The 17378-nt window shown below is 36.1% G+C and overlaps 1 protein-coding gene across 1 annotated transcript in view; it reads left to right on the forward strand.

Annotated features, from left to right (window-relative positions):
- Nucleotides 1-416: 416 nt before the first annotated feature.
- Dora (zinc finger SWIM domain-containing dorado) overlaps nt 417-17378 on the forward strand; it is a 54474-nt gene continuing 37512 nt past the window's right edge. The window contains exon 1 of the mRNA XM_083087699.1: nt 417-809. The gene's annotated coding sequence lies outside the window, so the exon portion shown is untranslated. The remainder of the gene's footprint in view (nt 810-17378) is intronic.

The raw sequence follows: 17378 nt of genomic DNA on the forward strand, positions 1-17378 counted from the left end.
TACATATCTTCCTCGTGAAAGGAATCGTTTGGGGAAAATATTATCCGTGTACGAATACAAGTAAGGCCGGTTGGTAAACATCGCGACAGTTGCCGCGATGTTTACCAACTCGATTTCGAAAGGAACGTCCCGACGAAGGTTTCCTCGCGGACGACCTTCGCGTACGCGGATTAATCGGGAACTCGAACGTCGTCGTTCTGGAAATCGTAGTCAGGCGGAAAGGATGTTGAGTAAGAGAGTGAGTAACGTTTATATCGAAATGTGTGTGACGTTTCTCGGATGCAGCCTTCCCCGGAGCGGGGCGGTGGTGGAGGACTCTACGTCGCTGGGCGAGACTCGTCGTCGTGTCGTCGGAGACCACCGTCGTCGTGGCAGGTGACCGTCGAGGACGCGCTCGTGGTGTCGCGTGTGCTGATTCGCACGGCAATTAAAACTGGCGGGCAACCTGGCTCGGTCGTCCGGCAGCGGCGGCGGCGGCGGAGGCGGCGGAGGCGGTGGACGTAGAACCGGGGCCAGTGGTGGAAACGGCGGGGCCGCCGGCGCCGGCGGAGCGTCTGCCAGGAACGCGGGGGCGGCCGGGGCCGCCGCCGCCGCCGAACCCGGAATCGTCGCGGACGAGGCCGCTGGCCCGGCCGGCGGACATTTAATCGAGTGGGAGGAGAACGACCGTTTCTCCTTCGACGACTCGGACCGCTTCGAGGAGGACTCCCTGTGCAGTTTCAGCAGCGAGCCCGAATCCCTCTGCAACAATTGGCGAGGATGGAGGCGACCGACGGCGACGTTCGGCCTTTCCAAGAGGTTCTGCGAGGGTGAGTGGCCTGTTTCCCTTTTTCTCGTAATTGACCGTTTAAATGTCAAACTGTTTTCAACCTATTATTTTCCCTCTTCATTGTGTCAGTTACTCACGGTTGATCGGAAAAGTCCAGTGAGTGGGAAATAAATTCCGATTTTTACTGTTCCGAATTTTAGATAATGGAATAAATCGATAAAAATTGTAAAATAATTGATATATAACATTATATTTATGCAAATTGATATTTTTGCTTTAATTAATAAATCATACCAATCACTATAGTTTAAAAGAAATAAAATTAATTTAATAATAAGTCTTTTTTTAATTCAAATTAATATGCGAAATCTTTAAAACAAAATTTTTGGAGATATATGAATATTACTAAATTTTATATTAATTTTTAGTTTAATAAGAAAAATGTTATAGTAAGTAGAATTAAAAATTTTTCTATAAATTTTTCTATATTGATCTTCGTGCTTACTTTTCAGCATCTTCTATAAAGAATTAATTTATTTGTTCTGTCGATTTTTATTTATTATTTAGGATTTTATTTTAGATAAAACTTAAATTAAAAAAACATTCTCTTAATTGATGAGTATCGATAAAAAGGTTTTCTATTTATTTTAATATTTTTTTGTAGAAAAAACCAATTTTTGCCGGTCCAGAAGCCAATTTTTATTATTTATTGGCATGGATTTGGTAGAAAAATATAGAATTTTGCCAACTGTAATTTCTAGTTTTTTTCTATACTGATTTGATTCAAGTTAATTTTATTACAATTATAATGATTTAAAGTCTATTTAATGTCAATATATCTTTATAATAAAATTACTATATTTACTTCCATCAATATTTTAAGATCAATTTTTATAATTTTTTATTAACAAACATAGCAAAAAACACAATAAGAAAATCTCAAATAAAGATAAGTTAAAATCATTGAAAATAATATTTTCAAATATGAAGCAAGTGTCATTTAAACGGTCAATAAAAAAGAAACATTTTTCATCTATATATCTTTTCATCTTCTTTATTTACATTTGCAATATTTATCTAATTATTTTTAATTTTAATATCAATAATGTATAAATATATGTATATAATATGCACACGTTTGCAACAAGCTCATAAGCTTTGATAATTTAACAGTTTTATGGAATAGTTGACCGACAATTCAATAAGTTTGAGCTAACGATGCCCATTATATAAAAAAAAAGTGGAATGATGCGAAAGATTGTGCTTTCGAAATAACATTACCCCATAAAACACTTTTGAATTGAGTTTCATTAATTGCAATATATATGTTTTTGGCTTGGACGGGAAAGTGATAAGTATCTAAAAAATGTAGTTACTTTTCATTTTCGATGCCTTCACGTACACTCACGATTTCATTTCGTTTTCTATCCTCGTAGCTGCGATTGGCTTCTGTTTTATTTTTCTTTTCGGTCCTTGCTCCTTGCTGGAACGATCAAGGCCGGGAATAAGACCAAACTGAAACGAGAAAGAAAGAAAGAGAGTAAGAGAGAAAAAGAGAAAAATAAGAGAGAGAGAGAGAGAGAGAGTAAACGAAAGTTATTATTCGCTCTCGATCAAGTCACTCGGTTTCTGCTTCGAGATTTCGTGCACGTTGCGTTTTGCATTAACGAAGACATAATCCTGATGAATGCGAGTAGTTTTCGGAAATGTCCTCGTGGATGAGCTTGGATTTAAATACCGAATTTTATACACTCGACGATATATATGTATATCCAAAGAGAATATTCAGTCTCTCGATTCACAATTTTGCAGATTTACATATTTGTTACATCATCATCACGTTTATTATTTAATCGTCTTCGCGCTTGTATTCTTTTATTATTTTTCAAGTTTATTTATGGACGAATTAATGCAATATGAAAGCGATGTGTTTGCGATAAAAGTATTTGAATCCACTTTCTCATATGGTTGATACGTAATATCGAAAGCGATGGCGCGAAGTACTTGAAGTACTTGAGAAAAGCGCACGTTCATATTTTTCCTCGCTCGATTTATTATTAGCGGTTACCAGAAGCATTCAATATACGTATGTGTACTGGTATATAAATTATATAAAAGTGAAAAGAGATAACTGTCTTCTTTTACGTGTTGTGTATTTTTATATAAAACTAACAATACACATGTGCAAAGAAATTATATTGCTGTGAAATAACTCAACAACTTACATATTCTTTGCACGAAAACGATTTCAAGTACGATGTCGTAAGGAGGTGTTACCGGTCAGTCGCATACTTTAGTAGCATCAGTCAGTATACCGTTAACATAAATCTCAGTTAAATCGCAATTTGAGATATCGGTCACGCGTGTAATACCGTCGTTTGAATTTCAATTAAACTAATGCAGGATACAATTTAAAGCTGAATTTACGATCCGCTTTCGGTGATTATCATGGCGAAATCATGGTGATACAAGAGCAAGAGAGACATTTTCTCTCCTCCTCTCTCTCTCTCTCTCTCATTTTAGCTCGCAAAAATTTTCGGTTTTTTAATTTTGCAAAATAACATTGAAATATAAATCGAAAGGAATAGAATATTGGAAATATTATTAGTTTTGTACAGTCAAGTATATTATATTATGATGAAAGAAGATAAAAGGAGAGAGAAAAAGAATTAATGTAAGTGATTTGACCGCGATAAAATAGACACGATTAGATTCATTGAACTAGAATATGATTCAGAACAAATTTGTTGTACTATATCGGTACGCCATTGTCGTGGTTTGATAAACAAGTCTATTTTACTGATAAGTACACGTGTGACTGATATTTCATAATATTTATGTGGCAACTCTTTGTGGAAATTTTTATTCTTCGTTGCGGTCTATGTTTTTTACGCTATTAGTTCCTCGTGAAAAAATTACGAAAATTGTCGCGATAAATTCAAGAAATTAATTTCATAATTATTACAGAATTATAATAATGATTTTATATAAAACAGACAGTTAGTTGCTTTTATTGGAATATATAAGCTCGCTTGAAATATTCTGTACACATCTTCATGACGATCCTTAAATTCTGCATAAAATACCACATGTGTGAGAAAGTAAAATATACTTAATATGCAAGATTAAGAAAGTAGAAAAAAAAATATCTCGACTTGGCGAAAAATCTGTTTTTCAACAATAATGAATATGTCGATTTTTCGTAAAAAGCAAAATTATTTGCGGATATACAATCATGCAAATTACTTGCACAGTTCGCAAACAGTTTTCACAGTTTGTTTGCGCACCGAATGCATTAATGCAATTTTAACTTTGTCACACGAGCGTCCCACGCTCGTTGTTCGTCCCCTTCGAGGATAAATGCAAATCTCCGTTGCTCTTTTCTACATTTCTCCGGGCTCTAAAATTGTCGAACGGTGGAAGGCATGAGCAATTTCAACAGACTGCTTCGCGTGTTTATTTCTTTTTTTTTCGGTATAAAACTTCTTTCATAAAAGTAACATAGCTGGAGCTGGTATTTTGCAAAAACGCTTCAACGTTGACGACTAAAACTTTTCCTGCAACGGGTGTTGTTGCTGCTGTCGGTATTCAGTGGAAAATTATGGTCGTAGCTTCATTAAGAATTAAACAGGATTTCTGAAAAGTTTAATAAAGACAGAACGCGCGATATTGAAAACTTTTATGAAACTTTCGTGTGTTCGCCCTTAAAGGCGGAGACCGTTCATAGGAGGAGAATGTGACGTTTGTTCGTCCAGATAAGAAACTTTTCACAAAAGTTTTAGAGGCTAAATTAATCATATTTTCACACAAATATTATATGTACGTACGTTTATACGTATGTTTATATACATTACATGTATTATTTTGTATGCAAAAGTTATTTAATTTTTTTCTTTTAATGAACTCGCTGCAAATGATAATTACGCTGATATTTTTATGCCGATATTTATGGAAATAAATTCGTATCTCAATGGGTACACTATACAGGGTGTTTCTTAATAAGTGCGAAAAATTTTAGGAGATTCTTTGTCGAAAATTAAGGGGGGTATTTCACATAAACATATACTCCTACATCCCTCCCTGTGGAGTTACACTCCTCCAAAAATGGGGGTAAAAATTAGGTTTTTATTTTTTAGGTTTGTATTATAATTTTTTTTTGTTCCAATTTTCTCAACATTTACTCTAATTTTATGTTTATTTTAAAATTTAACTTCTCGTAATTCGAAACTTATGCTATTTAGCATCGTGCACGATAACGTATTTTATTTTTTTTTTCTTGAAAATTACTGATTTTATGAAAAAAATAAAAGAAATAAAAAAGTTTCTAAACAAATCAAACTTTTTAATGCATATTTTTAGATGATCATATTCCGGCCCATTAAAAAGTTCTAATAAAAAATTGAATAGGAGTTGCTAGTTTCATTTCCTTATAACAATACGTGAGGCTGAAAAAAATATTAATAAATAACCTTTTTAATAAATAACTAGTAGAAAATATCCACCTAATTTCATTTCTTTAACTTGTTCCAAATTTGAGAAAAAAATAAAAACCTAATTTTTGCCCCCATTTTTGGAGGCGTGTAACTCCACAGGAAGGGATGTAGAAGTATATGTTTATATGAAAAACCCCCCTTTAATATTCGACAAAGAATCATCTTCTAAAATTTCTCGCATTTATTAAGAAACACCCTGTATATGTATTTCTTTTTTCACCTTTTTATCGCGACAAGGATAAATGTCTTGTAAACAAGATATTTGCTAGCTCGCTAACGTTAATCTCACTTCGTTAACAACTTAACGAATTAACGTGCATAATCCTCAGGCTCTGCTTCGGAATTTCGGTGTGCATAAATTTCCGTTAGATTGAGCGGTTGAAGGTGCATTTCCAGAGAGATGTACGCCCACATACACGTCTCTGATACATATAGGCGCATAAGTTCCGCCTTGATGTAGGGCGGTTTTCACATGCGGGCTTTATATTCTATCCGTCATCCTGCTCAACGTTCTCGCTCTCTCATTTTCTTTTTTCGCCGACAATATTTCGCGCTTGAATCGTGTCAATCGACAACACGGTTTGCGAAGAACGTTTTTACGTTGCGTTACATGACGTTACGTTCCACGTCAAGTGTGCGTTCGCATGTATAATTTTATTTTTTTTCGAATTTACGCGGACCGTGGAAAGTTGACAATTACTCTAATCAATTTTACTGTTGTAAAAAATTTAATCGTACAATTTAAAATAAATAATCTATAAAAAAAGCTACGCTTTTTGCTTTGTTAAATACATGAAAATAATACGAGACAAACATGCTAATGTTGCTGATTAATTTTAGGGTCTTATTAATAGACCAGAGAAAGCATTATGTAACAACTTTGTGAAACTCTGCTACACGGAATTCGGTAGCAGATGACTGAAACATTGTCACCAAAACACCTAACTTATCCCATTATGAGATTACAAATTTAATGGCGTTACGTCGTGTAATCGTACGATATTACCCGGTATACTAGGTTTGGGTGGAGCAACCATGTTCCTTGCACCCGAACGCACGTTGATGTTGAGTGACGCTCGAGATTGATTCCGCGCGATGAATTGCCGGGTGCTTTTTAACGCTAAGAGCGACGCATACACGCGCACAGTTGTGTATAATATAAATCACGCGTATCCCGTTCGAAGGACCCGGGCTGACAGTGATCGATGAGCGAATCAGCGTTCATTTGTGTGCGCGAGCATTAGCATTGAAGTCATCGAGCGATTCGCATAACGAGATTGCACGTCAGGACGCAAACGTGAATCTGAGCATGTATTTTCGGTCTTAGAGGATTGACTCGCCTGGATTGGGACGTTTGACTTGTTGAGTTTCATCCTACAGTTCGCTCGAGGACAAACCCAGCATCTGAGCGTATCAGATGATCATGTTTGTCCCTATTTTATACTATGGATCATCACGACGTGTACAGCGAGCGATAATTAAATAGCGAGGGTGGGATTCTATCTATTCTTCTTTCTGGCCTGTTGATTGCATTCGATTTTGCATATGAAAGGAGAAGTTAAGTTGCTAAATTTCCTTATCTAGTAACGTAGAGTAATCAATACATTGTCGTATCTCGCGGGAGATGTATCGCAGAAGAGAGTATTACTGCTGATATATCGGCGACTGACAGGATTGTCTTGCAATAATATCGATTAGTATGGTTAGTCGGGCCCGCCTAGAGAATTCTCGCAACGATATAAGTCCTCGCGAAAGCTACCAGCATATAAGTACCCATTACCTGCTACACAACTAACGTAGAACAATGAGAGCGTCTCCCCTATGTAATTACCATCGCGGCTCGAGGGTGAGGGTCTTTCTCGTATAACGTTCGTTTGGACCAGGGTGCGTACCTTCGATATTAACCCATGGAAATTGCAACCCATGGAATTACCTCTTGAGTCGGATCCGGATCTACAAAGAAACGGGCAATATCTTTAATATACATTCGCTCGACTTTATATTAAGATTGATTTTGCTATTATTATGCATAGTGAACAGTGTGAATTGATTGGTTTAAACGAAACAGCGCTTTTGTATAATAAAAAAAAGAAGGAAAAATATACAGAGTGTTTCTTAATAAGTGCAAAAAATTTTAAATGATTCTTTGTCGAAAATAAAGGAATAAAAATTAGGTTTTTATTTTTTTCTCAAATTTGAAACAAGTTAAAGAAATGAAATTAGGTGGATATTTTCTACTAGTAAAAAGATTATTTATTAATATTTTTTTCAGCCTCCCGTATTGTTATAAGAAGAAACTAGCAACCCCTATTCAATTTTTTATTAGAACTTTTTAATAGGCCGGAATATGAGCATCTAAAAATATGCATTAAAAAGTTTGATTTATTTAGAAATTTTTTTATTTCTTTTATTTTTTTCATAAAATCAGTAGGTTTCAAGAAAAAAAATAAAATACGTTATCGTGCACAGCACGATGCTAAATAGCATAGGTTTCGAATTATGAGAAGTTAAATTTTAAAATAAAAATAAAATTAGAGTAAATGTTGGAAAAATTGGAACGAAAACAAAATTATAATAAAAACCTAAAAAATTATAATAAATAAAAATTATAATAATAAAAATTATAATAAAAACTTAAAAAATAAAAACCTAATTTTTATTCCCATTTTTAGAGAAGTATAACTCCACAGGGAGGGATGTAGGAGTATATGTTTATATGAAAAACCCTCCTTAATTTTCGACAAAGAATCATCTAAAATTTTTCACATTTATTAAGAAACACCCTATATATAATCGTTATCGATAAATTGATAATAGTCGGAAACACATGCGATTATTTGCAGTTGAATTATATTATGCGACGGATTTTACATTTACAGACTAGAACAGGAAGGAGAGAAAATGGGAAGGAATATATAAATTAAAATCCCCATGCAAATTTTATTGATTACAGTAGAGCTCGACGGCCTGTCGCGACGTATAATTTGACAGTTTGAGAAATACTCCGATCGTATGTCGCGCATCCCTCTGGCGTATTGTTATTACTTAGGGCTGTGCACATGTGGAGATGAGAGCGTGCAGTTTGGTCGCACACGTGCGTGCATCGCCATACTTATCCAGCTCGCGACCGTAATTACTGTTCCGCCAACAGATGCGCGATTTCTCGTCCGTGTTCTTGAACTGCGTTAAGTGCGTTCTTGAGATATTGCGCGCGCTAGATTATCGTTCTCTGCGAAGATTTGTTCAATTCGTCGCCCCTTAACGTGGGAAAGTTTACTTCGAGATACGAGAAACTTCGTGACAATCTTGTCACTCATTTAAAAATTCCGTACATCAATAAAAGCTCAAAACTTGTATCTAGCAACTTATTTTTTGCTTGTGTTGTATGATTAGATTTTTTTCATTATAAGGTAGTTAATGCGATCCGCTCTAATGGCAAATGTTTTGTAAGCGACAATTCGGCAATAGCGTTAAATTAATAAATTTTGACGGTCTCGTGTCGGACGTTCAATTTCCTGAAAATTACGTTTTCGTTATTATCGCACACACAGAATCCCGCCCTTTCCCCCCGGCGGCGCGTATCGATTTTTCCTTTTCCCGGGTCAGCGGCTTGGTTGGCACATCGCGAATGCGTTCGGCGTACGCGTATCGAGAGATATTGACGTGTAGGAAATTGAAATAAATTATTCCTCGTTATGCAGAGCGCGCGTTGTAGATAACCGCGTTAATGGATCAATCGATCATTCACATAGGCGCATAACGATTGGACGATTCACAAGAATATCAGTGGTAAATTCGCAATCTCGATATCTCGTATCGTCGATGTTGCGAATACATCTATTGTAAATATCGCGCGGATGCAAATTATGAGGCATCATAACTCTTGACGTTTGCCAGACGCCTTTTCCCTATATAAAGAAATTCAATTACATTTATTTACATTTTTATAATTGCACATTTGTATATAAACTAGCGAGGGGAGTTATGATTTATAGCGGTTTTCGATTCTTTTATATTTCTCCGTTTGATTTATTTTTTATTTTTCGCTCTCGCGAGTCTGCGAAACTGGAGTTTCAGCAGGATAATCGCTCGGAGAAAATGAGAAATGAGAAATTGGAATATCGCTACGCACAGAAATGTAAATGCAGAAACTACTACGTCTGCCGCGCGAAGATCGTCTTCCTTAGAAATCCTTGTCAGGTCGGATGAGAATGAAGCGCTCGAAGCGAATTCCTCGATGCAAACAAACTACTTAATAGCTATTGTTACACAGAGCTTACCGGCGAGCTCTGTCGTCGTTCGCGAGGAAATTTCAGTTGCGACAAGAAAAAGAGAGAGAGAGGGAGAGGTAGAAGTTTCCGCCTAGAGCGGCACAATTTCCTCGTGTCGTCCGAAAGTCTCGGGAAAGTCGGATAAAATGGCCGTGTGGAGAAGGATCCGAGAGTACTTTTGTCGTACTTTCGTTGAAATGCACGATTCGAATCGCGAATGTAACAGATGACGCGCTTCCCAACCGAAAATTTTTTTCTCGCGTCTTAAGATTTGTCAAAGTTGTATACGTATAACAGATGAACGAATAGTACGAATGCATAAGAGGCATGTGAACTGGCTAGTTTGCTTAGATAATTGAGGTATTATTTATAATATTCTGCGATATTATATTGTTGGTAATTTTTGAAGAGATTTCTTCCTTAATAAAAGTTTGATCGCAAATACCATCTCTCTTTTTTTTCGCTACTTTATAATACTTACTCTTGAATATTATAATGATTAAACCGCAAATTAACGTTTTAAGATAAAATGTCTGTTTGAAATTCAACGAACAATAAGATTTTATTATCCATTTGCAGCGTTGAGTTCACAATTAGTTAATTTTTTCACTCGTTAATTTTATAGCAGGTCCTCTTAGTCGCTTATAATGAAGAGGAAATTACCCCGGCATTTTTTTTAAGTTAAAATTAATTTTAAATTGCACGAGAAATTTAAAACAAGTAAAGAATAATCAGGATTGGTCTCGGAAAAACCCAGTGAGTGTAAGACCATAATAAATTTTTTATTTTTACTGTCTTGGACTTTATCTAATGGAATAACCTGCCTAAAACCTATAAAAATAATTAATATGTGACATTAAAATATAATTTTATGTAAAAAGATATTTTTGCTTTAATTAATAAATCATATTAATCACTATTAATTTAAAAGGAATAAAATCAATCTCATAATAAAGTCTTTTTTAATTGAAATTTATATGTAAAGTTTTTAATACAAAAACTTTAGAGATATAAATGTTACTAAATTTTATATTAATTTTTAATTTAATAAGAAGTAACATAATTAAAAATTTTTACCAATATAAATCTTTGCTTTTACTTTTCAACTCTTCTATCAAAGAATTAATTTATTTGCTCTGCGATTCTTAATTTATTACGGATTTTATTTCAGACAAAGCTTAAATCATAAACATTCTCTCAATTGATGAACATCGATAAAAAGGTTTTCTATTTATTTTATCCTTCTTAATAAAAAAGATCAGTTTTCAACGATTTTCTCCGATTCTTCTTTATCATAGATTTTATTTAAAAAATGTGGAATTTTGACAATCCTGAGAGATATCGATAGGGCCTTGAAGCTCAAACGCTCGGGTGCAGAAACGGGTGCAGAAACGGGGCACGAAACGGGCGCTAACGATGGCCGCAAATTCGATTCGCCGGCAAACTTCGTCTTCGATTTCACACCTCACCTCGCCGATGAAACATCACCCGCACTCCGCACGGTACGTGTTACGTCCTACCGCGAACAAATAGCTCCTGTCGCCTTGAAAGGGCAGACCGAGGGTCCGCACACAGTGGCACTCCCGGCGTTTGGCATCGCTCGCATTTAATTACCGGAGTCGCATGACGATACAGCCGTGGGTGAAAAGGCATCGGCACGATCGGACTTGGTCTTTCTGTTCATTACGACCGCGTGTCGACTTTGAGGGTCGTTTTAGGGCGAACGTAAGGGTTTGCTCGCTTCTCCTTGCACACCGGAGGCTTTCGTTCCTATTCGTGTTCTTCCCTTGGCGAAAATGAATTCGTTCCTACAACTGTGCGTAGACTTCCTTTCGATTATTTTAATATCGATGTTATAGTTGCACTTGTAACACTCTCGAATTAATGATATAATTTCTTGTAATAAAGTCACGTCTCTTGCAATTGCGCGCGTGCTAACGTTGGTTATTACATCTCGTGTGTAATTGCAAAATTCAGCAGACGCGATATTATCACGTCACGATTATTTGATTCGTGTGTGCCTTTTTACAAGGCAGGTATCCAGTATTAGATTGTATTGCCACTCATTTTATCCTGGTTTTTTCGAAGAGATACTGATCGATGCAAATCGTATGGGAATAACAATTGTTTTCTCGCATGTCGTAATTTAAGGTGGCATTACTTCATGTGTCGTTTTTTCTTGGGAAAGTTTCTTTTATAACAATCGCAATAATGTCTGTGATTTTCTCTACTCGTCTCGTCTTTCTAAGACAAAAGCGAAAGTATTTATTCAAAGCTGAATTTTCTTCGTTTCATTGAATTTGTTATAATTTTTAAATAATTTTTTAAATAATTTAAATAATTTTAAATAATTTTTTAAATATTTTTTGTTAGTATCCTTGATCATGAGCGATTTAAAAAAAAAAATAAGGATTTCGGACTTAATTTATGATTAAATAAAATAAAACATGATGCTGAATTAGATTATCGCTTACAAGAAGATTATTAAATATTATTTATGAGTCATTTTATTCGTGATAATTCGTACGCAAAATAATCGATACAATTATTATTATTATTTGCAAAAATTGAAGACATATTTACACAAAAAATGATCGATTCGGAAAAGAATATCTAACGATTGCATCTCTGATTGATGCAATTTTGCATGCATTTTGACGGAATTATTTTCGAAATTTAAAAGTATTTACAATAAAATAGCAAAATCTTGGGAATATCGAAAAAACTCGATCGAAAATTATGCCGATCGAATCTTCAGGTTCTCTGCATAAGTCACTTTATACCCTGAATCATCCGAAGAAAGACATTTTCTTCGCGTCGTCCATGGCGTGCTTTAAACGAGGTGCAGAGCAGGGTTAAGCGGCGAACGAGACAATAACGAATAGCTGCTTGTCTGTTTTGTCGATGACTCTGGTTCAGGGTCGGTCGTTGCACTTTCGTGGTCCGGGTACAACAAAGAACCCGAGCGGCGAGACACAACACACGAGGCGCGTTATTCGTCGGACTCACGACTTTCGGCATTAGTATTTAGTGACCGTCTCGGGGCTCGTGCGATAAGTATCTTTATACTGCACACGAAGGGCGAGTACCCCTGATAAGCGAAGCTGCGTCGCGAATTTTTCTCGTAAACACGTTTACCGCGATTGGAGCAACTTTGCGACGAAGTAATTCGAGGAGAAAAAATTATGCCGCTGAAAATTCTTTACCTATACCGTGTAATTTGACGCTTTTACTTTGAAGATAAATATTTTACCGCCGTCTTTTTTTAACCCATTCAGACCTGAATTTTTTCTGGTAATGTAAAAAATTATATATTATTATTATTATTATTATTATTTTATTATTATTTATTATTTTTTTTTATTATTATTATTTTTATTATTATTTAGTCCACCGAGAGATCGCAGGGAAACTAATTCTAAAAAATAACTATTTCACATGATTTTAAAGTTTTTGTGCATAATTATGTACATAGGGTCTGAATGGGTTAAAGAAAAATCCGAAAAAATATTCTGAATTTCGAAAATTTTCATTATACGCTCAAGTGTATTTAATTTAAAGTTCGAAAGTGTATTTAATTTAAAATTGTTATTAATTTATATTGTTATTAATTGTTATTAATTTAAAATTAATTTAAAATATATGATCAATTTTGTATTTTAAATTTTGTAAAAAGAAAAAATTGAGATTTAAATATATATTACATCGAAAGATATTCCGGAAAGTATTCGACGGTCCGTCGATATTTCATGCTTGCATTAGGTGCGAGGGCACGAATGCAATAAGCAGGATTGCTTTGTGTCGGGAAACAAATAACCACAACAAAGCGCTCACCATGCGCGGTCTGTGAGCCGAATCCGAAGAAAAGCGCAGCGAGATAGGGCAGGTAGTCGACTCAGACATCCGGTTTGCCGCGGAACGAAGTCAATGCACCTGGTTCGCAGCATCGGTCCGATCCCCGAGAGCTGTCTCCTTCTTACGCAAGCCGAGTGCCATCATTCAGTCCTTCTTTCTCTTTTATCTCTCTTTCTTGCTTTCTTTTTTCTTTTTACTACAATTTACCGAGAAAAACGCGCTTCAACGGAGTAGCCAATGGTTAAATCGCTCGAAAGTGACATTATGCGCGTGTTGTATAGTTTCAAGGATGAGTTTCTTGAAACATAAAATGTCGAATATAGTCGCTCTTTGCTTGATGGATGGAATTTACAGGCGCATTCCTCATGTGATGCACTTACGTCAATTCGAAAGTAAACACGTTTCACACGTGGTATCTCAGAAAAACTCTCGGTCGCTCGTAAAACCGATGAGCGCTTTAGATGTACATGTCTATCTTGAAGGCTCGCGTGGAGGCCACGGCTACCAGCTCGAAATCATCGATCACGATCGAGAGGGACGCGGAAAAAGAGGTAGAATTGATAGGGTAAAAAGACATTATATACAAGTCGGAGAAGGCGGCAGAATGATGCACCGAAGGAAGAGGAGGAGGAGGCGACTGTGTGTCTCTTTGTGAGGTTCATGGCCGTCTCCTTTCAGGGACCGCAGGATCGATTCTGCGACGAGATTCCGGAGGGAAGAGGGAGGCACGGCCCTTTCGTCCCCTCGTGTTCCTCCTGTTCCTTTTTCGCTCAGGTCAGGAACGGCGAGCCACAATAACAAGCTGTAAGAGGGGGCACAAGACGGATAACGATGACAGAAAGAACGATGACTGTACGGGAAAGTTCTAATTGTGCGAGTCCTATCTACTTTTCGTCCTATAAACGCCATGATCCGCGCGTCCTCGTCGAGTCATTGCACCAGTATTTCTCAACCGGAGCTCTCTCTTCTTACGCATTTACGATTAACGCGATTCTTTTCTCTCGTCGCTTCTTCTGTTCTCGACAAGTCGCTCTTACGTTTTGTAATTTCGCGATGAAAGGGGATAAAGGTTTATTCACCTTTTGCGATAAAGGTTTATTCATCTTTTCTAATCTTTATAAACAAATTATCTTATTAGTACCTTCCCCGACTTGATCGTTGTTTATTTTTACAATTTTATCATTCGACCTGTACTTCATATTTTTCATTTATTTATTTTTGTATTTCTTTTATATGTTCTATTAATTTATTATTGTCACACTGATGAGGAGGGTTCGAAAGGGACCGAAACGTTTGTATTTTTAGAATTTGTTTTTTTTTTAATTATAGATTTATATCACGCAATACCTGCGTTTTTCCTGGTCTTAAATAAGCCTTCCTTATTATTATTATTGATTTATCACTTGGACCATTTACGTATATTGTGTTAATTTAATTAAAATTGTTTTGATCCTTTGATAACAAATTATACGTCGCATATAGGACTCCAGTCCAGTGATCGGAGAGGCACTGTTTAAATTAAATAGACATAAATTCATTCGCTGCCAAATATCACGAGTGGATGAAATTAACATTTAATACATGTGATAAAATCTCGCCGCGACAAGATCGAATAATTCGTCATGCGTTCGTCGACGGCTTCGAATTAATCTTGCTTATGACATCACGAGATTAATAACGGGCTCTGTTTTCGTCTCGCTTGGCTTGAGAATGTCCGAAAATAGCGCGGCGAGAAAAAAAGAAGAGGATTCTATAGATATTTCGATGCGCGAGCAGAATCTTCTCTCTTCTCGAATTTGCTTTGTGTTTCGCCTTGTTTTTTTTTTCCTCTTTCTTTCATAGACGTAGATTGCGCGCGAGCCCGTTTTGATTCATCGTCGGCGCGAATTGATTTACCGGCTAAAATATTGAAAAATGTTTCCACCTCATCCTCTTTTTCTCTCGCCGCACACGCCCTCTCGCAAATGATTAAATGCCGCAATTCTTACGATGTTTTGCGCGCACGCGAGGGTGGTTGTATCGATCGGACACCCGCGGTGTCGCGCGTTGAAGCTCGCTGTTCAAGCTCGCAAAAAGCGTTTGTATCTCCATTAAAGTCACGTTAAATCGCGTAATTTATTTAATGGAATTTAATTATCGGATATGTGAAAAGTCGTCGAATGTTGTATTAAATATATCTGTCTAATAATGTAAAACGTATATAATATGGATTTGTGCACGTGAACTGTACTTTTGGAATATTTCATTTTGCGAGGCACCGGAGAAATAATAGTATTTTCTCTCGCAATTATATGCTAATTCCACACAATTTCTACTCGTTCGCCAATGTAACATGCTAATAGTGGCAGCAGTTTGCACAAATGCATTAGTTTCCTTAAAATAATCCCACGTCCCGCGGCATGTGTGGAGGGTAAATTTTACGTGTCTGCAAATTGCGATTAGCATGAAAACGTTAATCGCAAACGAGAAATTGCCGAGGTGTTAATTCATGACGTATGTCGCGACGATCGAAATTCACTTTAATAAATTATCGCCACCACCTTTATGGTAATCTTTCTTCGTTTTTAATAAATAAAACACAATTTAATTAAATAATATACACACATATATATATATAAATAGAAAAATAGATATAAAATAGATATAAAGATTTATAAAATGATTGATATTAATTCAATTGAATATATCCCTTTGTTTTGTTCTTTATTTTTGATAAATAAAACACAATTTAATTAAATAATACATATATATAAAAATAGAGAAATAGATATAAAATAGATATAAAAATTTATAAAATGATTGATATCAATTCAATTGAATATATCCCTTTGTATTGGTAAATATTCCCCTTTTTTTCCCCCATTTTCTCGAGAACAAATCGATGTCGACCGGCTATCGTCGCGTCGGCAGTAGAAATTCGCTCGCGTGCTCATGCTATGAATAAGTGATTGCTCCTTCGAACTTAAACGCGAAAAGTCTCGACCGTCTGAGTCAAGCGCACGTGTAGCGTTTCTCATGACAAACAGAAAATTCGCCATTGTTACTTTTTTTTCGACACGCAGAGGATTCAAGACATGTAATTCACTCGGGAACACGTACAATATATATATGAATAAAAGGCGTAGAAATAATGTTCAATTAATTTATAATTGAATTATATGAAGAAGGAATATTATTTTATGAATGAGCAAGACTCTCTCTTTTCAAACAGTCGAATTGCATCACTTGCCTTCTTGCGAGCATCCACAGTGGCTGTCCATATCACTGGCGTCGACCGCGCTTACATCGTTATGTAAATTCGTGTGCTTAGGCACGCGTGAAAACGGCATAGCTTATTCACGAAGTCTCGCCGAATGCGAGAATAAAAGGCACCAGCTACGATAACAAATAACGGACCGGTCCGACGTGAGGAAAATTTACCTCTCCTCTCGGATTCCTCGCTTTTTCGCAGACATGCGAGAGGACAATAGATTGTTTTACTATCTCTTGATAGTATTGGATATCTATGAATGATAATATTATATGGCTTACACGTATTAATTTTGAAATAATTAATTAATTGAAAGAATTAATTGTTAAAGACAAAATTGATATTGATAATAATGATGATAATTGATGAAGTATTTTCAAGATATGCGTGAGATTGCTCTCTCTTTTCTTGCAAGGTAGCATATATTGCAACAACTTATATGAATTGGATTCCGCGAACGAGTAACTACAGTTATATCAAATTTTCACAGGTATATAGATCACGGCTGCTCTAACATAACTTTTCGCTGTATCGGATATCCATCACGCGAATAATGACATCGTTTCTCGGATAATTCCACGTGCAGGATACAGAAAAAAAAATGGAGCACTTACAATAAGTGGCATTACGCGACCTTAGCCCTTTTAGGGTCAGTTAATTGCACGGGCGATTTAGTCCAATGAAGGAATGAATTGCGGTTCGTTTCTGAGAAAACATCAGGCATTAAAGGATATATGTAC

The sequence above is a fragment of the Camponotus vicinus genome, unplaced genomic scaffold (genome assembly GCF_025532165.1).
Source record: "Camponotus vicinus isolate PSW18456_S1 unplaced genomic scaffold, iyCamVici1.0 SCAF_13, whole genome shotgun sequence".
NCBI classification, from domain to species: domain Eukaryota; kingdom Metazoa; phylum Arthropoda; class Insecta; order Hymenoptera; family Formicidae; genus Camponotus; species Camponotus vicinus.